Source organism: Eptatretus burgeri, chromosome 18, assembly GCF_056783735.1.
Source record: "Eptatretus burgeri isolate ZD-2024b chromosome 18, Ebu_testis_v1, whole genome shotgun sequence".
NCBI lineage: Eukaryota > Metazoa > Chordata > Myxini > Myxiniformes > Myxinidae > Eptatretus > Eptatretus burgeri.
The window spans coordinates 35,875,008-35,897,843 of NC_140978.1; the positions used below are offsets into that span (position 1 = coordinate 35,875,008).

The following is a 22,836-nucleotide window of genomic DNA, read 5'->3' on the forward strand; positions in this document are numbered from 1 at the left end:
AGCATGATTATCGTTTTGCTCACAAATTAGTGTGAAGTGTTCTACGACAGAAGACTAAATCTGGTATAGGTACATCATTGTATTCCCAGTATTTATTTGAGGAAATAATGATACCGAGTAGGCAGTACTATGGCAAATGTAATGTAACGGACGTAACAATTGAGCGTAACGGACGTAACATCTCCGGACGTTTATTAATAAACGTCCGGAGATGCTACCACAATATATATAGACACTGCTTGATGAAGCTAATATTGCAAAAATTTCAATTATTTCAATTCATGATCTGTCATATGGTATATAAGGTTTAATGAAAAATGTACTTTCAAAAAATAGCCACCAGGTAACTTTTCCCATGGAATTACCCATTGTGGACACTAACGTTTATGCCAACGAGGCTGGTACAAAAATATTGATCATTTTATTCCACCTTTCATATTCTTATCCATCATAATCTTCTGTGTGCATATTGTTTGCCTCACCACAGTTGTTTCAGGCTTTCACCACTGTAACTACAGAATTCCCACTTGCTAAACACAAACATAGACAAAAATCAATCCCTCTGGCAACCACTCTTTCCATGTTCCATTGTGTCATCATATTGCAAAAATACATTTTTCTCCCATAGCTGACCAAGCTAATGTTCTTGTACACCTCAGGTTGAGATGCACTTTAACAAGCAGTCAGCCTGGTTGGCATCACAACAGCCATTCTGTATTTAAGTTGAGGAAGAAAAGGAGGGAAGGAAAGATAGAGAGTGATGGGAGGTAACTGGGAGAATAGAAGGGGCTCGACAGAAGGAGGGTGGTAGGGCAGGGAAGAGTCATTACTTTGAGCAAGTAAACATTTTAAACAGCACCGCAAGCTTTGCATTTGCCTAGCAGTCGTGTGGTCATGGTTCACCCCTTGATGGTCACAGCTTCCAGTTTTTTCCATCTTGAGGAGTGAGTAAATTGATCTCGATGATCTTCGAATATATTGAGACCCAAGAATCGGTGAAGGCCAAGGTGTATTTCCCACACAGCACCACACTAGCCAGGGTAGTCAGGGTAGCTGGAAGTAGACAACAAGCGCAAAATGTAGGACATTATTCGTTGACATGTACAAAGTTTGAAACACCGTGTTTCGGACAAAAACTGCATATCAAATGAAAATGTAATCAAAGATGTCCGTTGAAGACGAGTGCGATCACAAAATTGAAAAAGGAAAATAAATGATCCAAGAAATGAGCTTATGTGATCTTCAAGAAAGATCAAGAATAAATATTTTTCAGCCCTTTCAAACATCCCAGGTATTCCTGCCATTCTTCACTAGCTTCACTAACATGCCAATTAAAGACTATAGTTACATACATATGTCACATTAATAAATATATAAAGTCATCAGGAGTTTGTCTGACTTTTTAAGTTCCCTTTCATCATCAACAATATCACACTAACTCTGTCTCTTTCCAAAAGGAGTTCCACGCAACTCCCCACCCCCATCTACTTTCTTAACAATCCTCTTGAAGAAGTTCAGTCACTCAAACTTTTGGGTCTCACCATCAGCCATTATTTTTCTTGGGCAAACCACATTTCAAAGTTGGCCTCCAAAGCCAGTCGCTGACTGGGTATCCTCCATTTTACAAAATGCTTCCTTAGCTGATAGGAACTCCTATCAAACTGCAAGGCCTTCATCCACAGCGTGATGGAGTACTGCTCTTCTCTCGAGGCTGGATCTGTTGCCTTACACCTTGCTCACATTGATGCCATGGAAACAAAGTCCTTCAAGCTCATTGGAATCTGCCATAATGAAGCTGAGTCTATGAACTTATCATTTGGCCATCGCAGATAGGTCAGTGGTCTCGCTGTCCTCTACCTTCTCCTCCCCTCCCCCAAGTATCTGCAGGGCACATGTGATCCACCATCATCCTCTTTCTGGTGAAACTCCCAAAATCCAGAATTACTGCTCAGCTCCACTCATTCGTTCCTCTCTTTCCCCACCTGTGGAACTAACTTCCACATTATCTTCAATCTCATTCTTCCCATCAGGTCTTCAACACTGCTGTTCACCACCATCTCAGATAATTCTCCATCCAAAGACATTATCTTTTCTATTCTCGTTCACCCATCTAAAAGCCCACCTCTTTCGAAATCATCCATCTAAAAGCCCACCTCTTTCTAAATTTCCAGTTTCTCCTTCCTGAGTTTGCTTCTGTATACATCTTGTTCACCCCTATGACCTCCTCTAGCCCTCATTCTTACCCATCCATCCATTAGGACCATACTCTGTGCGGAGCGTTGGTGCTGCCTAAGCAGTCTCCTTGGCTATGGGGCACAATATTGGACAGCTCACCACTCCGACACAGGATACCAGCAAGTTGGCACTCATTTTGCTGACCTCGGAAGGATGACGGGCAGAATCAACTCCACCTGGTATTCATTCAACAACTGAGTGGAATTTGAACTCAGGATCCTCGGCTCCCAAACCCACCACCCTAACCATTAAGCCAACAACAGGCATATATTCTTACCCCACATTCCTTATTTCTCCAAGTCTCCCTCTATTTTGTCCATCAACACTGCTGTTGGTGTATTTTCCCCTTCTCTTTCTACAACCCCCTTTGTTACATTACCTCCTGATCCATTCTATGTTCTAGCTCTTGTGTGAACCTTGACTTTGTCCAAAATATAAACAGTCTAATCTATTTGCACCTGTAGACATTGTATTTTTTAATAATTTAAAATTTATCTCGAGCTCAAAGAGGAGTGTGATTGCACCAGACTTATTCATTGTTATCCAAATTGAGTAGATTTTGTTCTGAGCGGATTCAGCATACGTTTGCTGGTTGCATAATTTCTCAGGGATGGGGCTGTGCCACGGATGCAGTGGCCATATAGGCTTGGATGGGAATGTGGAATTTGGTCAGGCTCCAGGCAACTTGTCCACCCTTCATGGGAAGGTCTTTACCGTCCATTGACAAATGCTAGCAAATGGATCACCAGCTTAATGTCTATCCGAGGGATGGTACACTCATTGATGCAACATCCTTTATAGCCTCCGCCACCGAAGGTGGATAGAGGTTATGTTTCCACCTGTTTTTTGTTTTGTCTGTGAGCAGGATATCTCAAAAAAATTGTGGACAGATTTTGACGAAACTTGGAGACAGTTTGTGACAAGGACTAATTGATTTGATTTTGGTGAAGTTGCAGATCTGGACACTAGAATTTTTCATGTAATTCTTCATAATTACCTTCGCAAACTTTGTTGTGAAGGTTATGTTTTGATCGCTGTGCATTTATTTATTTACTTATTTGTGAATATGTGTGTTTGTTTGTTTGTTATTCGCATAACTCCAAAAGTATTGAACTGAATCGCAGCAAATTTGGTGGGATGATTGGTTATTATCCGAGGACCGTTTGATTAGATTTTGGGAGCAATCGGGTCAAAGGTCAAGGTCATGAAAAGGTCAAAATCGTCTTTTTACCACAGCGCGGTCAATTTGTATCCAATTTGCATGCAACTAATGCCAAAATGTTCAGAATTCAATGCCCCATCTTGTGATATGTGACATGACACAATGACGTAATAACCCTTATTAGCGGTTGGGAGTCAAAGGTCGGGGGGGGGGTCACGACATTGCAAAATGTGCGGTTTTAGTCATAGCATGGTCAATTCTTATCCGATTTGCATGAAACCAACACCAAAATGTTGACTGTTGTGTTACCCACACGCTAATACCAATTACAAAATTAAGAGTACAAAGGTCAAGGTCGAGGTCATGAAAAGGTCAAAATCGTCATTTTGCCATATTGCGGTCGATTTTTATCCAATTTGCATGCAACCAATGCCAAAATGTGAATTCAATGCCCAATCTTGTGATATACGATATGACACAGGAAATTTAATGTTTTTAAGCCATCATAACACATATGAGATGGCACATGTGGTATGGGATTAAATACCCTCACAATCAACGGTTTCTGGGGGGGGGAGGGGGGGGCAAAATGTAGCGTTGGCGAAGGTATGCGCTCTACTGAGTGCCCGTTCTAGTTGAGAAATGCAGCCAAAAATGATACATATCACGACATTTCAAAAAGTTATGGACAATTTATGACAAAACTTGGTGGATGAGTTGGATAGGTGACAAAAGAAGCCAATTCAATCTTGGTTCATGTCCGGATTCAGATCTGGCCTATTGGTAAACATAAACTGTTCAGCCTGGCTGAGGTATGTGCTCCACCGAGTGTTGTTCTAGTTTAGAGTGTGTAAAGAGTGCGGACAAAAAATAGAGATGTTTGGGATAAGATAGGAGCGGTGTCAGGTAATATGATGTCATTGCAGATGATTAACATCCTTTGCAGATTTTGTTCCAAGTTTACACCAAATCCAATTGGGGTGTTCTGGTGCGATGAAAATAATTATCGGGAGGTGTATGTATTTTTGGATTGCTGATCTCCTTGCTCTGGCTGACCAGGCCTGATGGAGGAATTGTGGTGGCAGAAACTATGATTACACCAGAGCCAAAGCTTTTTACAGCCTCTTGAAATCTTCTGTGGGTAACTCAGTGAGATATATGCAATGCCATAATACCAAGGGCAGGGTTGTTTCTTGTGTGCTTTTGATTATATATATATATATATATATATATATATATATATATATATATATATATATATATATATATATATATATATATATATATATATATATATATATATATATATATAGTAAAAAGAGCACCAACAACCTCATTTGCGCTTTAAGCAAACACCTGTCTTTTGCCACCATTGTGGGCTGTTTGATATTCTGGGGGCCTTTTCATGTGGGTGAAGGCTCGTGGAAGAGCTAGAACACTTCTTCAAATATAGGGGAGATGGTAAAGTGTATATAAATAAATAATCGCTGTCTTTTAAACTTATTCCAAGAGAATGGACAACAACATAACAGAACGAGAACGGCACTTGGTACAGCACACACGTCCACCAGGCTGAACAGTTTACGTTTTGTATCCCACTAATAGGGCAGATCTGGATCCAGACCTGAACCAAATCTAATCAGGTTGTTCTCATCAACGAACCAACTCATCCATCAAGTTTTGTCATAACTCGTCCACAACGTTTTTGAAATATCATGTTATGTGTCGTTTTTGACCCCATCTCTCAATGGTGAAGAATCACTTAAAAAATTATCAGATCCAGATCCGGATATTCACCAAAATCGAATCGATTTTTCCTTGTCACACACCCAACCTGTCCACCAAGTTAACTTTTTGAGAAATCCTGCTCACAGACAAACAAACAAACAAACAAGAAAAACGTTGTGCATAGCATGATACTTGCGAAGTCCAAACAAGCAATAGCTGCCATGGAAACAGCAATTTGATAATTTTGAAAACTTGTCCTCTCTAGTGTTTTACATGATTGAAGATTATGCATGATATAATAAATTTGGTTCATACATTTTCTAATTGCGACATAATCGGTGTTTTACATGTTTTGATGGCTTTGACCTTGACTTTTTACAAAGTTTGACTAAATTCTCCAAACATATACGACACATGTACCAATAAGCTGTGTAAGTTTCAATTTGATATCTTTAAAAATTACCAAGGTTTCGTAATAATGAATTCACAAAAAGGCCCATTTGATTTTAATGGGGTGAAGTTGTTGTCATGGAAACCGTCGACATGTCAAAATGGCTTATTCTTGCCTGTGGCCAATATTAATTGCGCTAAAGTTTAATGTCCAGGTTCCGCAGCCACGTGGCTGCCTTAGGGGTGAGTTGGTGGAGAGTTAAAAAATATCCTCCCGATAACTTCCGCAAGGGACAGTGCAAGGTGATGTGCTCCATCGTCTGAATTCCTCCGCAGTCACAGAGTGCATCTGACCTCATCCAGCATCAGTGGAGGGTACTAGCACAAAGGCCCTGTTGAGGGCTGTCCATTGCCGACGTGGGAGTTTGAAACCGGGTGGAGGAATGGTTGGATCATGTACAATATGTTTATTAGGACCTGTGGCAGCCTCCCAGCTGGCCCTCCACAAGTCGGTTTCGCTTTGATGAGCTCCAGTAAGGACATCAGTGCGGTTCCATGGTGGTTTTCAGGACTAGAGGTGAGAGCGTGCATGTTCAGTGAACAGACGCTGAGCTGGAATTTCAGTAGCCAAAATTTCCAAGCGGTAGTAGCTAAAGCAGCTAAATCGATCCTTCTGATTTTGCTGAACCAGGTCTGTGACCCAATGTGGAAACCCTGCTAAAATTTTAAGTCAATTGGATGAAAATTTATGATTTTATGTGACCTTGACCTTTACCCCTTTGACCTCAAAAATAATATGCTTCAAGGTTTTGATTGGTGAACCAAATCATTGACCCAATATGTAACATCTGTTCAACCTCGCAGAGCACCCATCCTCCCAGTAGAGATTGTGCATTACTTGCTGAAAAAATTAGAGTGTGTATATTGCAAGAAGATTCCAGAGAAATGTTTGTGTGGTGTGCATCTATAGAGGTCAAACTGGTCTCCAGGTCTAAAGGGTCGAAGTGGTCCAAAGATCTAAACAGGTATTTTCCAATAGTACTTTGGGTCTAAAGGGTATAAATGTCCAATGGTTCTAAGAGGTCGAAGGGTCAAGGGGTCTGAGCAGTCTAAAGGATGTAAATGTCTTCAGGAGTCTAAGGGATCTAACGAATCTTAAGAGGTTTAAACGCTAAAGGGATCTAAAATGTCCAAATGGGTCTAAAAGGTCTATTGAGGGTCAAGGGATCTAAGTGGTCTGAAGGGTCAAGTGATCTTAGTGGTCTAATAGCGTCTAAAGGGTCTTAAAAGATGTAAAGGGTCTAAAATTGTGTTAATGGGTCTAAAAGGTCTGAAGGTATAAAGGGTGTGTTACAACAGTAGTTGGATACAGGTCTAAAGGGATGAAGGAGTCGAAAGTGTCCAAAGAGGGTCTAATGGGTCTGAAGGTCTAAAAAGTCTAAGAGTCAAGTGGTCTAAGTGGTCGTAAGGGTGTATAGGTCTTCAGCAGTCTAAGGGGTCTAAAAGGGTCTGACGGGGTCGAAAGGGTCAAGGGGTATAAAATGTCAAGGCGGTCTAAAGGGTGTAAATGTTGAAAGGGTCTCGAGGTATCATGTGTATTTTAAAAGTTCCAAAGGGTCTAAAAGGTACATAATTGTCTGTCGGGGTCTAAAGGTTTAAATGTCGAAAAGGTATGTTCCAATAGTCTGTGATTAATAGACGTATTCAAGGTCCAACAGTAAGCAATTAATAGATGGACTCACGGTCCAGCTGATGTTTAAATAGGACGTAATTAATAGACATACTCACATAGAGCGATGGAGGCATCATCTTGGTGAGGGTTCACTGTCCACCCATGTTTTTTGGTTTTATATATATATATATATATATATATATATATATATATATATATATATATATATATATATATATATATATATATATATATATATATATATATATATGTATGTATGCAATTGGATTAAAATTGACGATTGGTGACCTTGACCTATTAACCTCAAAAACAATAGGCTTCCAGCTATCTCTGCCAGGTGGTTAAGTTTTGTGAAGATCGGAGTAAAAATGCAACCTGGAGGCGATTGATGTACAGACAGACTGACAGACAAGCCAGTAGGCAGTGATGGGTCGCCGGGCATGGAAACTATAAGATGTAGAGCAAAATGGATGTCATATAGTGGATAGGGAATCACCTTAAAATTATGCAAATCAAATCTCATCCAGTTCCATCAGATAACTACTCGGTATCCATTTGAATGAAAAGTACCGAAAATGCGTTTTGAAATCGGAAATCCCCAAAGTTCGAGGGGGTGCTGTGGGTGAATAAAGATCTAAATCGAAAATCCGGCTCGATCGTTTGTGCACAATGTATTCCAGACGATTAGTGTGAATTTTCATGACCATCCGACCATAACCCTAGGAGGAGTAGCATAACCCTAGGAGGAGGCACCTCCACCTCTCGCAGATTATCGATTTTTGCACTAATTGACCTTTGACCCCTGACCTAAGCGAAATCGGTCAATATGTCCTGAGGCAAAGTTGTACTCATTGAGTACCATGAACCTGCAAAGTTTCATTGATATCGATGCACTCACCCGGTCGCTCGAGAGCCTTCAATTTCCGCGCATATCCTAATTGTAGGGGGGCGCTGCGGGTAAAGTATTCCATAATATCACAAGAAACGGAATATATTTGATCGAGCATCACCTGTAGACCATTCGTGCCAAATTTCATAACCCTACGTGGGATAATGGCTTTCGGAATTGATTTCGCGTGAACGGTACCGATTTTGAAGGTTTTTCGGTTGCTGCTGGGGAACCAAAGCGTCCCAAGCAACCATCACAATTTCCAAAGCACTAGGTCATAAGATGTACCTACCACCCGAGTTTGGTCAAAATCCACCCACGTTTACTACCAATTATGCTGATGACAAACGAACAAACATCCAAACAAACACAGAATTACTGACAATAAGGGTCACCTATTTCGGCGACCCAATAATAACAAACCAGACCAACTAATATACTTACGAATCTTCGATTTCTCAAATCACAAACAGCCAGCGACAAACGGGTGAAAACACTACCTCCTCTAACTTCAGTGGCAGAGGTAATGATTTGAGAGGAGCAGTGAGCCTGGATTTTGGGAGTCTCACCAAACGTGGGTTTGTGGCACACCATGTGTGCCTTGCAGCACCCTGGAATTGACAGAGCAAGGATTGGATTATTTCTCAGGTTTCTATCGGTGCACTCACAAACAATGCCTATGAGAGTGCGGGCGGTGCTTGCATGAGACTTTGTCACTCGCAGGCAGGAACAGAGAGAAAACAAAGGGAGCCATTCTCATCGATTGCCCCAAACGTGCACAACTGATAACCTCACTACTGTAACAAGGGGACTGAATCATGGGGACAAGGCATTAATTGCTCAGCAAATTGAAATCATTCCTTTTTAAGCACTGTGCATTCGCAATACATTCATGGCTAATGTTTGGTTTCAGTTGACCACATACAATTAATCGTCACTCCAACTTTACCAGCCAAAACGATGTTCTCAAAATTTGCATTTAAATTAGAAATCAACAAAAATCGCTACTGCTCGGAAATTAATCAGCTGGTGATTTAGTTTGGTGAGGTTTAATAAAGCAGGAGAAGCAATAGGCCTCGTTATGCCTTTTGGGTAAACGATGAGCAGTAACTACTAGTGAGAAAAAGAAAACTCCTTAAATCAACTATAGTTACCATCCTTACATTTATGACCTCAACATGGGGAGGGGTGGGGGGTGGAAGGGGGTAGAGGGGTGTGGAGAAAAGAAAAAGAGATATGGGAGTAGATAGGGACAGCAGGATTTAGGAGGATTGAGAAGAGGCACTTATGGAGAATATCAGGGGATGGGGGGTTTATGCCATCTTTGCATAGAAATAAATAGATGACCCCTCGGTCCTTTTAATCAGACACAAAAACATTTGCATTCACCCACTACTGTATCGCCATTGTGTCAAGTGCTGCTTTCTCAGCGGCGCAGCTGGCTCACAGTAGGGTTGATGCCAGGGTGGAATACGGATTGACCCTGAACAAAATTGCAACAGGAGTTTTTGAAACTGTTTCCTGTGTGGAATTGAAAGCTGATTTACATTTCCAAAAATTATAACGGTGGTGCGCATACCTCCACCATGGTGAACAGTTTACATTTTATATTCCACTGATAGACTGGATCTGTTTCCGGACCTGAAGCAAAACCGAATCGGCTTGTTCTTGTCACCTACCCAACTCATCCCCCAAGTATTGTATTAATCCGTCCACAAGTTTTTCAGATATCGTGCTATATATCGTTTATGGCCCTATCTCTCAATGGTGAAGAATCACTTAAGGAATTAAAATTCACCAAAATCGAACCAATTTGTCCTTGTCACACAACTAAGCTGTTCACCAAGTTTCGGCAGAATCCGTCCATAACTTTTTGAGACATCATGCTAACAGACAAACAGACAGACAAACAGACATGGCTTCAAACATAACCTCCATCCACCTTCGGAAGTGGAGGTCATTAGCCGAATTTGGCGAATGGGAAAACATTGGAAATCAGGAAATAGCAGGGAACACAAATTAAACTTTTAATTATCACATCATAAATTATGACAAAATCATGGTCAATGGCACAAAGTAGGCCAGATAGCTCCATAAATCGAAGCAAAATATTGTACTCCATTAGTTTCATGAAGCAAAGTAAAGGACACAGACATTGTATTCAACTTCATTATCGACATGTTCAACAGACAGGCTTTCGTCACAACCACTTGTCTGGCAGTGACCGCGTGCTGTTGAGCACTGTAGTCAATTTTTTTTCTTGCAAGGGGTCAGGTCAGGTATGGGAGCATGTGCCAGAACGGCGCGTCGCTGCGTCCACTTTCCGCCGGTACTCCAGGGGCCTCTGTCTGGACATCCCCCAGGCAGATGCCAGGCCCATCCCCATCTCCTTGAGATGATGGTCAACCTGCTGCAACCACGAGGCACGTGGTCGGCCCATTGGCCTCCTCCACTCACGAGACTCCCTCGCTGAGAGAATCTGGTGAGCAGGATCAGCATCAGGAAAACGAGCCACATGTCCATACAGCCGCAACTGACGCTCACGGACTATGCAGGTAACAAATCTCATCCGAGTCTCTCTCAGCAACCGCTCATTGGACACAAAATCCGACCAGCGATAGCCAAGGATTCTCCGAAGAGACCTGGTACCAAAGGAATTAAGTCTCCGTCTCAGATCCTTGGTCAGAGTCCAAGTCTCGCACCCATAGAGCAAGACTGGAAGTACCAAGGACCTGAAGACTCGGACTTTCGTCCTCCCGCACAGGTACCGGCAGCGCCACACCCCAAGATCCAGTGAATTCATGACTCCCCAGGCCCGACCCAGACGTCTATTGACCTCTGACTCGCAGCCAGCAGAGACATGAATATCACTGCCAAGGTAAGTGAATCTCTCCACGACCTCAACATCCTCACCACAAACAGACACAGACAGGACAGCAGCATCCAAGATGTCACCGAAAGCGTGGATCTTAGTTTTGACCCAAGAAGCCCGTAATCCCAGCGGCTCCGACTCCTCATTCAGCACCTCGAGGGCCCCCAAAAGGATGTCTAAAGTCTCTGCAAAGATGACTGCATCATCTGCAAAATCAAGGTCCGAGATCTTGACATTCCGAAACGATGCACCGCAACTTGATCTCTCCGACATCCTCCATAAAATCCAGTCCATACAAGTGCTGAAAAGTGTGGGGGCAAGTACACATCCCTGACGAACTCCAGTAACAACTGGAAATAAGTCAGAGATGGTACCACCACACTTCACAGCACTCTCAGTACCAGAGTAGAGTTCAGACATCAGATCGATCAGTTTTGGTGGCACCCCACGAAGACCAAGAATCCTCCAGAGGACATCCCGATTCACTGAATCGAACGCTTTACAGAGATCAACATAGACTGCAAGCAGCCCCTGTCGAAACTCTCGTCTGCGTTCGGTGAGGACACGAAGGGCAAGGATACGGTCAATCGTTGACCTCTTTGGTGTAAAGCCTCACTGCTCTGGACGCTGGTGCTTTAGCAGATGGTGGCGAACCCTTTCAAGAATTATCCGAGCAAAGACCTTGCCCGGCACTGAGAGCAGCGTCACCCCTCGGTAGTTGTTGCAGTCTTGGCGATCACCCTTCCCTTTCCAGAGAGGGACAACAAGGCCCCTCTTCCAGTCAGTTGGGATGATGCCTGTGTTCCAGGCAGAGCACAAAACTGCATGCAACGACACGAGTGCAGCATTTCCACCAGCCTTGAGAAGTTCGGCATGGATGCCACAGATCCCTGGAGCTTTGCCCCGTTTCAACTGGTTCACCGCAGCCCGTGTTTCCACAAGTGAAGGTGGACCACAGTTGATTCGAGGGTCGGCAACAGGGATATTAACACCCTTGACGTCCAACTCGACAGCTGGGGGATCAGCCTGGTACAACCGCTCAAAGTAACTGGCCCAGCGGGCCTTCACTTCAGACTCCTCTGTTAAGAGCCAACCACTCTCTGCTCGAACTGCAGTGCTCCGAGGGATGGGCTTGGATGAACGTAATGCGCGAATTCCCCTGTAAGCAGGACGAGAATCACCTGTCCACAGGTGATGCTCTACCCCCTCACAGATTCCTCGCACATAGGCCTCCTTGTCCACCCTCAGTGCACGTACAGTTTTACGCCTCAGCTCCCTGAACAGCTCAGCTCTGCCATTCAGCCTGGCCCTGCGACTCTGGTCAATGGTATCCAGTGTCCCTTGAGAGACAAAATTCTTCTTTGCCCTGCGGTGAGCTCCAAGACATCCACCGGCAACATCAAGGATGGTGGTCTTGAAGGCGCTCTACAACTCTTCAGGACTCCCCAAAGCACCCAGACCCCCCAAGTGTCCACTCAGCCTGGTCGCAAACTCCTCAGCTACTCTCTCATCCCTGAGCTTGGCAACATCCAGCCTAGGCTGGGATGGTACCATTCTCCAGGATTTAAGGTGCAGCTTTAGAGTTGCTACAACAAGCCTGTGGTCAGTATTGAGGAACTGAGCACTCCGGTAGACCCTGCAGTTCTGGATCATCCTCCAACGACCGTCAATGAGGACATGGTCAATCTCCTTTGCCACACCGCCAGCATTGGAATACCAAGTCCAGCGATGAGCTTGTGGGCGCTGAAACCATGAACCAGCCACCCTAAGTCCATGACTTCTTGCAAAGTCAAGGAACTTAGTGCTATTCTGGTTCATAGTTCCTGACCCATGGGGACCAACACACACCTCATAACCGTCCCTATCAGTTCCAGTCGATGCATTGAAATCCTCCAAGACTAGAAGTGTATCTCGTCTGGGGCACTGATCAACCACAGACTCTAGTGTGGCGTAGAATGCATCCTTCACGGTGAGATCACTCGCCTCAGTCGAAGCATAAACAGAGACCAGGGAAATGACACCTCAGGAGTGACGAATCCTTAATCTCATTATACGCTCATTGACCGGTGTTATCTCAATTATCATTGGTGTCAGCTTATTGGACACAGTTACAGCAACTCCTTGGGTATAGTAACCATCAGGGCAACCAGACCAATAGTAGGTGTAACCACACACCATTATCTCGCCGCAATCCGGTCTCCGAACCTCAGAGAGAGCTGCAATCCCAATGTCCAAACGCTTGAGCTCAGATGATAACAGAGACAGGTGATCATCCTCTCTTAGGGATAGGACATTCCAGGCACCCACCCGAAGGGACCGCCTCAGGTTAACCCAAGGAGACCGCCGTCTGGTGGACGACACCTCAGCACCACTCCGACACACTCTCTCGCAATCTGACCCAGGGATGTTACCCCGTGGTTTCCCTCCTATCATCAAAGATTGGGGGTCCCGAAGGCTTTGCCCCAATCCCGTCATCCGGTGAGCTGCCCTGCGAAGGGAAGCTGCACAGGAGGTACTCCCACGGAGTGGGTTTTCAGATTTTTTTTTGCGTTTTTGCGTTTTGCGGAATGAATGGTTTTATGGTGGCCGGAGTGCGAATCCTGCCATCAACCTCCTAATAAGAAGTAACCCAACTGCAGCAGGACGTCTGCAGACACAGTTGGGCACTAGATATGGATGGCCGTTGGCTCACAAGGAGCTCCTCCGCCCTTTGACTACATAATTTCTTGCAACTACAACATAATGTACTGCAACCAGTGATACATTTGCAATGGGATCACATCCAACAGGGATTTAGGACCAGGATGTAGATCTGACATCACTGGGTATAATTTGGTGCCTACTTATAAAAGTCATCTCCAGTCTGTAAGGTTCATGGATTGCCTGATACCTTCCCATTGCACAGTTTGATCGTAGGTCCGGAAGCTGTGAAATTTTGTTTCTGATTCAGTTGGATGGAAACTTTCCGATGCAACAAAAGACTTAGCTGGTGTGACCTTGTCCACCGGCATGCGATGGCAAAGTTTGATGAGGAAGTATTTTGGTTGTCCACAAAAAAATAACACTATTGTGTCGTGCCTAGCAAATCCGATGTCATCATGTGGCTGATCTCTCGAGCAGAAAAGTGCTTCCAACTCACGAAGACTGGTGTTGTTCATTAGTTCCATAAATCTTGTAGACTTTCCAAATCCAAGTATACGTGATGTTTTGTCACAGCCAATGAAAGCATTAAGGAGCAGGAGGTACTTGCAGGTGCCTTTGCTCAGTATCCTTTGGCAAATAGTGATATCAAAGGTATGGTTTGCTAATTTTCTTTATTTATCACTACGGAAGTCGAGCTTCAACTTGCTTTGGATTGTCTGGTGCAGGAGAAGAATCAAGAAATCAGTGTCCTCTCCAATAAGGAGAGTAGCGTGGGTTTGAGACGAGGCTACCACTGCCTTAACGATTTCAACATCGACATCTCCTTCAGTTAACACAACAGTGCACCTTTGTTGTTTTCAGATATTCTGCTGTTAGGGGATGAATCCTTGTTTGATGCTGTCGTTACAAAAGCAGACATTTTTATTAGCTCGCCTGTTCGAAGAACAGAGCGCTATAGCGTACCCCCGGCATGAGCGTGAGCGTGAAAATGTTAAAGTTTTTTGGTACAAGTTATTTAGAAGCTTGCCATTCATTTAATATGTGTACTAGGATGCTGATATTTGGCATGGAGGTTCCTTTGGGGTATATTATTGATGTTGTGAAGTTGAAATTTAAAAATAATTTTAAATTTTTGACCTGTCTTGAACTTAACTTTTTTTGTAGCACATCAACGTTAAAGTTTTTGGTGCAAGTTATTTAGAAGCTTGCCATTCATTTAATATGTGTACTAGGATGCTGATATTTGGCATGGAGGTTCCTCTGGGGTATAGTATTGATGTGGTGAAGTTGAAATAAAATATAATTTCAATTTTTTTTAATTTTTGATCTGTTTTGAACTTAACTTTTTAGCTCGCCTGTTCGAAGAACAGAGAGCTATAGCGATACCCCCGGCGTGAGCGTCAGCGTCAGCGTGAGCGTGAAAATGTTAAAGTTTTTGGTGCAAGTTATATAGAAGCTTGCCATTCATTTAATATGTGTACGAGGATACTGATATTTGGCATTGAGGTTCTTTTGGGGTATATTATTGATGTAGTGAAGTTGAAATTAAAAAATAATTTTAAATTTTTGACCTGTTTTGAACTTAACTTTTTAGCTCGCCTGTTCGAATAACAAAGAGCTATAGCGATACCCCGGCGTGAGCGTGAGCGTGAAATTGTTAAAGTTTTTGGTGCAAGTTATTTCCTTTCTCATGTTTTTATCTACCACACTATTTTTTACTGATTACAATATACAAATACATATATTGCTTTAAAATTATTTGGATCAGACTTCACTGCAATGCTCTATAAAAAAATATTATTAGACGAGTCTTTTAAAAACGATAAATGTATAAACAGGCGAGCATTGGGTGGCTTTTGACACCAACTCTGGTTATTTTTCCTCCACCACCGAGGGTGTACGGAGGTTATGTTTTCATCCCTGTTTGTCTGTCTCTCTGTGAGAAAGATATCTCAAAAAGTTGTGGACGGATTCGAACCAAACTTTGTGGACAAGTTGCGCGTGACAAGGACAAACTGATTCGATTTTGGTGAAGATCCGCATTTGGATACAGATAGTATAATTTTCAGTGATTCTTCACCATTAAAAGATGGCGCCAAAAAGGATATATAGCACAATATCTCAAAACGTTATGGACGGATTCAGATGAAATTAGTGGATTAGTTTGGTAGGTGACAAGAACAAGTTGATTCGCTTTTGGTTTAGGTCTGGATGCAGACCCAGCCTATCAGTGGGATACAAAACATAAACTGTTCAGCCTGGCAGAGGAATGCACTCTCCCGTGTGCCGCTACAGTTACCCTCACCAGAGGTGAGGGTATTGCATTTGGGTCTGTCTGTTTGCTTGTCCGCCCAGAACATCAGTGTTTTTCTCTGCAACTGTTTGTCGGATTGACACAAAATTTTCACCATAGGAGCGATTACTCATGTAAGAACATTTTAGTGATAATTATGACATCATAGGTCAAGTGTGTGGCAGCCATGTTGGAAAAAAAATTGGACCTCTATCTCTGAAACCACACCAAGGGAAAAAAATGAAACTTGGCACACGGCAAGTACTCCTCACAAGGAATGTGATTTTTTTTTTCTGATGTCTTAGGTGCCTTTGTTATGATGTCATAATTGCAGACGTAGAACGCTGCATCCAATCAGTATGAAAATCTTTGAGAGTCATCTTCGGATAAATTGATCGACAAAAATAAGTTGATGATGTCATCGGTCACATGGCTCAACAGCCATATTGGGGTTTTTTTCTTTCTCTTAACTTTCAAAAATCTTTTTCTCTGAAATGGCTGAACATATCGAGGTGAAACTTCACAGCTATTACACTACCTATCCATGAGGAACAAAACTTTCACATATGACATCATCGGTCACATGGTTTGGCAGCCATATTGGATTTACCCAAAAAACCTCTATAAAATCTCCTTCTCCAGAATGGCTTGATAGATTGAGGGGAAACATTTACAAAGATTTACAAGGAATTAAGGCACAGGAGGAGGCCATTCAGCCCATTGTGCCTGCCCCATTTCTCTTGAACCACTCAAATCAATCGATGTGAAACTTCACAATTATGATCTCATAGTGATGGGGAATATATGTTTGAAATTTCAACCTGATCAGACGCATGGTGTGCCAGCCAGAATTATTTAATTTTTTTAATCTGGATTCTTCTTGTTACTAATGCTCACTTGGCTGTGCCTGGATGGGTTTGAGGGTAGAGGAGGAGCAGCTGAAACCCGAAACCTATCCAGGTTCCTCCTGATGACTTCATCTTTTCTTTTTGCTTGTTCAGGTTCCTTCTGATTACTCCAGTGCAGAACTGTACCTATTTGGTCTTCCATTTGATTTGAATTGAATTCATTTTAATCCAATTCTGAATTGAATTGAATAATGATTGGTTAGGGTTAGGGCCAGGTGTCCAATCAAAGTGGGACTTTTTGGCACCCGGTCATCACTGCCAGCAGTTATAAAGTGGCAGTTCTAGTTATGTCTATAAGTAATTACGTAACACACCAGTACACAAACGCCACACAAAACAAGTTCTGGCAAGGGTGTGCAATCTTTGATTTCTCTTTTTCTTGTTTTCCAATGCATTACATGTGTGTGGACCGAAGTTGATAGTAGGTCTCAAATTCTTTATTTTATTTTCATCGTTGATGAGTTATGTCCTTTACTGATGGGAAGTTTCCCTACAAAAGCAAATGCAATGATGCCCCCCCCCCAAACCCCCATAATGGCACCTTGTGAAGGTAGAATAGCAACTTGCAAACAGCATCATTGGTTTGATGATTATTCCATTTAAGATGATGGGGTGGAGACCCACCAACTAACACAAATTGCTCAGTTTCAGGAATGCAGTCTGGAATTGCAGAACTGGATTTCTGTGTAATATATGGAAGCAGTACATTTGTTAGCTGGAACTTAATCAGTTTTCCTGGGCACGCAGCAGGATTCAAATAGTGAAAGTACACACACGCAGTGTTTGTATTTCACAATTTCTTACAAAGTCAATCCACCACCATCTTTTGGCATAGTTGAGATGGGTCGGTGCTTCTTTCGCCTTTTCCTTGTTTCTTCAGTGCAAATAAAGGAGCAGAATTTTCGCCTTTTCCTTGCACTTAGGGGCATTTCTAAAGACTTTCTGGCCAGTCTAAAGAAGGTTGCTTACAGCCTGAGTACCGACTGAATATAATCCATGAACTGCACATTCACCTGTACAGGTAGCCCTGTTATAATGTTGCGAAGGCTGGAGTCCCGTGCAAATGGTGAGATTGATGGCAGCTTACTGAAGACCTTTCCAAAATCACTTCTGTCCCGAATCAGTCCTGCTTCAATCACTTCCTTATGCTGTTCACTTGATGAACACAATAAATCTGTGTAGTCTTGCGTTGCAAGATTGTACTCTGAAGACAGTCGGACTGAGAAAACTCAAATTTGCCCTTTGCACCTCAGTCATGCCACTTCCCATAGTCAGACGTCTTGTACTTTTCAGTGACCTTGTCAGAACTTGTTCAGTTACCAGGTCAGGAGTTATAGTCCAGCCCAGTGCCTGTCACTTCTTCATTATCACATGGAATCCATTTTCAAACGTGCAGAAAAGAGAGTGAATAGCTGTGGGCAGATGAATCGTATTTTGCAGGTAGCAGTAGGCCGATATCAAGTAGTTGTAATGACCAGCATCTGTAAAAATGGGCAAACTCTCATAAACAGCTTGGAGATGCAAGTCCCATGATCCTGTTCGATTTGCAGTGATCTGCTCTGAATACTGCAATGTGCAAGCAGCTCTTGGTCTGTACTGGCAATTTTTTTGCTCATAATGATAAGCTAAACAAGTAGTTTTTTTTAAAAAGCAACAAAGCACCAAATAGCTCTTGGTGATAATGCGACAAAAATAATTTTGCAATTCTTAACAAAGGTTTAAAGAATCATCACCCACAGCAGCTCGTGGTTCATTGGGGAAGCTCAAAAAATACTTATTTAACTGGAACGGAACTCGGTAGAATGCACACCTCCGCCAGGCTAACAGTTTTTGTATCCCAATGATCGGCCGGATCTGCATCCGGACCATTTGTACTCGTCACACATCAAAATCGAATTGGCTTGTTCTCGTCACCAACCCAACTCATCCACCTAGTTTTGTTATAACTCGTCCACAACTTTTTGAGATACCATGGTATATATCGTATTTGACCCTATCTCTCAAATGATGAAGAATCACTTGAAGAAACTTTAAAAATTCTCGTATCCAGATCTTCACCAACATCGAATCGATTCATCCATCTCACTCCCAACCTGTCCAAGTTTTGTCCGAATCTATCCATAACTTTTTGAGATATTTTTTCAGAGAAAGAAACAGACAGACAGACAGACAGGCAGGGAGGAAAACATAACCTCCACCCACCTTCTGTGGCGGAGGTAAAAAAATATATATATATATTCAGGAAGTCAGGAGTCTTCCTGTGTAAGGATAACATGAACACTCTATGGGTGTAATACAACACCAATCCTTAAAAAAAAAAAAATATGCACCAAGATACAAACTTGTAAACATTTAAGATATCTACCTGTCGTCTGCATAGCATGTCACAACCAACAACACTCATGAAACTCTTGGACAGAATCACTGAACTACAAAACTGATAAACCCAAAACCACCCTTTTGTCATTCGTCTTCTTATTATTTTCTGAGTGTCTAACTCAAAGTCTGTTGAAACTCAGTAGAACTTGGTTTAAACATGAACGACTGCACTTTACAGTGTGAATGAAGGTCCATGACTCCTCGAAATTTTCTTCATAACTTGAAAGGATTCCACAAAGAAAGCATCGATAGGTGGTGTAAGCACTGAAGGCTGAAGATAGTAGGTGGGACAATGCCTGACAATCAGTGTGGTGGGGGCAGACTCCCAGTGACACAAATGAAATGATTTATGAATACAAAACGAGGCCTTTAGCACATGTGCTGTGTGTGTTTATACTTTTTTGGTTTGGCTCTCCAGGCACTTTTAACCTACCTTTGCAAGCATGAAATCTGTGATTCAAATCGTCTTTTAAATGTAAGTTTCAGAATTTAGAATTTAGATGAAAGAATGGCTATTTCAAGATAGTTAACCATAATTGTTCTGTTCTTGAATGAAAATTGGACTCTCGGACATATAGGAACACGAGAAATATCCATGGGTGAGAGGAGTCGGGTTCGTGCCATTTACTGTTTGGGTAAGTGTTAGTGCATTCTATCATTGGCCATGGATATAACACACACACACACACACACACACACACACACACACACACACACACACACACACACACACACACACAATTCAACTTTTACCAATAGGTGCTAATATCTAGCATAATTTCTCTTGCAGACCCTGAACCAAATAAACCATATATTTATAACAGCCCTCACAGCTGGTACAACTCCCAATCCTCCCCCCCCCCCTCTCCTCCCATCATGATTAATAGTAAATATCATCATTTCAAACTTACCCTGTACGTACACAAGCCCAATATGTGTCATTCCCATCGGTGGTCATAAGAATCTAATCCAGATACAGAGGCCATTCATTAGTAGAGATCCGTTGGGAGTTTCCAAAGCAAATGCCCGTCAACTCAGGACTTCCACCAGCCCACCTGGTTGGGAGCTTGCAATTCGAGTACCTGTCCATTTGGTGAGCTGAGAACGTTATCCAAGTCTTTCATTGTGCAGAGGCACAGTCCTTTCTCTCAGGTACTTTTCCAAGTGTTTTCGGCTTCTGTCAAAAGCTTGGTGAGTCATTCCAAAGAACAATCCTTATCCCAGACACATAATACATTTTATGTTACACCAAACCCTTCAGCTTCCTAGGGTTTCTGTGCATGCAAACCGAGCATTCTGGGGCAGATTAGGTCATTTTGAAAGTACCGCTTTAACCGAGGGCCAATCGCACTCAAATGAGTGTGGTTGATGGTGGAATATTATTGCTGCGCATTATATAATAGTACGACGATTCAATGCAAAGTGTTTTCACACATTATGGCCAAGATATTTCACAGTTCAACCCAAACAAAATTCTCCAGTATGTAAATACATTTTTTAAAGTTCTGAAACAAGTAATAATAAAAAAAAACTTTTTTAGGCAAAAGCATGTAGAGATGGTATGCCAAAGAGGTATGTAAACAAGGTTGGGATGGGCAGAAGAAACAATCATGTGATACCATCCCTACACCTGTCTTTGAATAATGGTGGTGCTTGCAAATGACACAAAACATCTCCCTCCATTTGGGTTCACAAACACGAGCTGAAGTTGTGTGTGTGTGTGTGTGTGTGTGTGTGTGTGTGTGTGTGTGTGTGTGTGTGTGTGTGTGTGTGTGTGTGTGTGTGTGTGTGTGTGTGTGTGTGTGTGTGTGTTCATTCAGTGGTCAAATTCATACATGGAAACAATCAACATACACTATCATTGGAAATGGATGCAGGGATGGACAGGCATAAAGAGAAAGAAGGATTTAGTGATGGTTTCACACAATAATTTGTGACCATCCCTACCTTGTTTACATGATGTTTGGCAAATCATCCCTACATCCTTTTACATTTTTACCCTGTGCGAGTGAAACGAAAAGTGGGGTTAAGCAATTGATTCACTTTGTCTTTCTGTCTGCAAACGTCAGTTTATGATTGAGGAACAACTTGATTTCAACTGAATGTTATATTCTCAACACGAATCAGAAAACAAACTTGTACTTTGGCTCTGAATTTGTCCCAATCGTACATGCGCAGAGAGGAGTTAGATAATATTTTTACTCTGTCTGGCTGTCAAATGAAATTGAAAAAACATTCCAAACAGTAAGTTTAAGCATTTCATAAAGGATACAAACAACAGGTATGAATAACTAATGTAATGTGTTAAATAAGGTGGTGTAAAAGATGCTGCATCAATGGTGGTAAATTTCTGGAAAAAAATTTCTGCAACTTTTGAAATCTTTATTTTATTTCAATTGAATTATATCCTTGAACAATGGAGAACACAAATCTCCTTTTTAGCATGTTCAAGAACCTTTTGCTTTGCAGTACTTGGACAAAATATGATGGCATTTTCCATCATCTTGACCAATCAAATTTGCCCCTCGCAGACCCTGCCCATGTCCTTTATTTCTCAAGACTGCATGGGGTAAGGGGGCTCTATGAGCTCTCTAGTTTAAAATATTTGTTTGTTTTTTTTGTACTTGTTTTCGTTAAAAGTCATTTTTTTTATTTCACCACCAAAAACTACATAAGATCACGCTATGTTAGCACAAAACGCATCTATAATTTTTTTTTTTTGCATTTTAGCCAAATGGACCGTATCAGCCATATTGCAAATGTATTTCTAAGGTGTTCCCATTCTCCAACATTGTCTAATTTGGGTTATGTTTTTCAGCAACCATTCCTGTCTCGGAAACTGTTAGAAAAGCTTCTGTTGTAATTTTGCTCAGGTTCAATTTAATTTTTCCTATTATGTGGACTTGCAGTTAAAAAGGCTGAGCCGGCCTGTAATTCCATGGTCAGGTGGTGAAGACGTGGGGTGAGTGGTAGAACGCCAATATAGCCATGGTAACTGAAACCATATGACCATCCAAGAATCCCCCTCTCACCAACTGTGGAAGGAAGGCACTGCTGCATGCTAAGTAAAAAGAGCGAGGTAGCTCAAGAAGCATAGATGTCCCGCTCCTTTGGGCATGAACATAAGCGCATTGGGTGTGCTGATGATGTTCCTGTTCATTTACTTCTCAGCACTTCAAGTGTGCACAGCTCTGCAGTTCGAGCAGAATAGAAGACAGGTTCACAAAAGGTAAGAGCACGGCTGCTTTTGAAAAGAGTAGGCTGCTGTGTGCCAGGAAACCAGGCAAACTTTTTTTAACTCGTATGAACAAGCAGGTGTAAAAGCCTACCCACAAAAATACCCTTTATTCTATTTCTTCCTTTCATACAACTGCAATCTCTCTTTCATGCATCGCAGATTGCTGGTATCACCATAACTCCAATCGAATCACTTAAGTCCGGACTCTTCCAGCATCATAACACGAAGACATAATCCCTTTGATTTTGCTTACAAGCTGATCCAACTAAAATCTCGTGCAGACACAGAGGTCTTGCATATGAATTGGAGAAATGATCAAGCTTTGGATATCTTACAAGATTGTTCATCAAACAAGGATTTACATCCAGCTGTGCAGTGTTGAGGTGGAATGAGAACGATTTGAGCA

At 42.2% G+C, this 22,836-nt stretch overlaps 1 long non-coding RNA gene across 2 annotated transcripts in view; it reads right to left on the reverse strand.

Annotated features, from left to right (window-relative positions):
- Window positions 1–402: 402 nt before the first annotated feature.
- LOC147008871 (uncharacterized) overlaps window positions 403–22,836 on the reverse strand; it is a 126,008-nt gene continuing 103,574 nt past the window's right edge. Inside the window, exons 3-4 of one of the 2 annotated variants that reach the window (XR_015053165.1) lie at window positions 8,542–8,708; window positions 403–1,053 (exon numbers count right to left, since the gene is read on the reverse strand). This is a non-coding gene — a long non-coding RNA (uncharacterized LOC147008871). The remainder of the gene's footprint in view (window positions 1,054–8,541; window positions 8,709–22,836) is intronic. The other variant, XR_015053166.1, reaches the window with a different exon arrangement.